The 1,090-nt window shown below is 63.9% G+C and overlaps 1 protein-coding gene across 2 annotated transcripts in view; it reads left to right on the forward strand.

The window, feature by feature from the left end:
* CYB5RL (cytochrome b5 reductase like) overlaps nt 1–1,090 on the forward strand; it is a 23,925-nt gene that overhangs the window by 21,220 nt on the left and 1,615 nt on the right. The gene's annotated exons all lie outside the window — the stretch shown is intronic.

Genomic DNA, 1,090 nt, shown 5'->3' on the forward strand with positions numbered 1-1,090 from the left:
GACCCCTTTCACTAGGCGAGCCCTCCTGGCCCTCCCAGGTGTGCTGCTCCAGTGTTGGCGGCAAGGACCCATAGCACGGGGCACCGGGAGAAGGTCGAGAATGCGGGCTGCCAGCAGGGAGGGCAGCCAGGAGGACTTCATGGAGCCAGTGGCTTGAGGCCGGCCTTGAGGGCTGTGAAGTTCACCAGCAATCGAGAACCTTCAGCCTGGGCCAGGGGCTTGGCAGAACCAGTGGCCCGGGGTTGGGTGGGTGAGTGGGCTGGCGTCGATGGCAGGGGCAGGTCAGGAGCAGTCACCCTGCCATCTGTACTCCCCTGCCTTGGCCACAGCATAGCCACCTCGAGGGTCTCCCTGTTGGTTTGTCCTGTGTCCTGGGCAGATGGCACCACACCACCTCCCTGCTTCCGGCCCTCCCTGGCTCCTCACTGCTCTCAGGACAGTGTCCAGCCCAGCACCCTGTCAGCCTCCCCTGCCCCGCCACCCCATGCTGTGTCCCCATGTCACACTGGCCTGCCAGTGGGTGCGAGTGGACTTTGCTTTCCTGGCCACTAGGCCTTTGCTCCCGCTCTCCTCCTCACCTCCTCTGGCCCATCTCTCACCTCTCTGCTGAGGTGTCATTCCACCCTGGATGCTTTGCCAGAGCCCCCAGGCTAGCACTGACTTTCTCAGTCAGGGCCCAGCCCTCCTCTGCGGCACCCTCCCAGGGCCCATCGTGGTTTAGGGGTCCCATCCACTTGAGCAGCGGGGACCCAGTGCACCTCAGCTGTGCAGCTAAGGGGGAGCTCAGCCAAACCTAGCTGTCCCAAGGGAAGAGGGGATGGTGGGGGGCCAGCCGGCAGACTCTATGCTCAAGGCCCCAGAGGAGCGAGGAAGACCAGATCATCAGAGGATCCCTGTCAGCAGCAGGGGGCTTGCAGGTCAGACACCTCTGCGGGGACTCCAGGGCCTGTGAGCGCACTGGAGAACAGAGGCCTCCCCTCACAGAGCCCTTTTCAGGGGTCAGGCTATCACTGTGGCTGGTCAGAGCCGGCACCCTCGTCACAGTAGCTCAGAGAGGTCAGTCACTCAGCAGGCAGTGGAGGCAGTGGAC

Source organism: Tupaia chinensis, unplaced genomic scaffold, assembly GCF_000334495.1.
Source record: "Tupaia chinensis unplaced genomic scaffold, TupChi_1.0 Scaffold000165_2, whole genome shotgun sequence".
Lineage (NCBI taxonomy): Eukaryota > Metazoa > Chordata > Mammalia > Scandentia > Tupaiidae > Tupaia > Tupaia belangeri.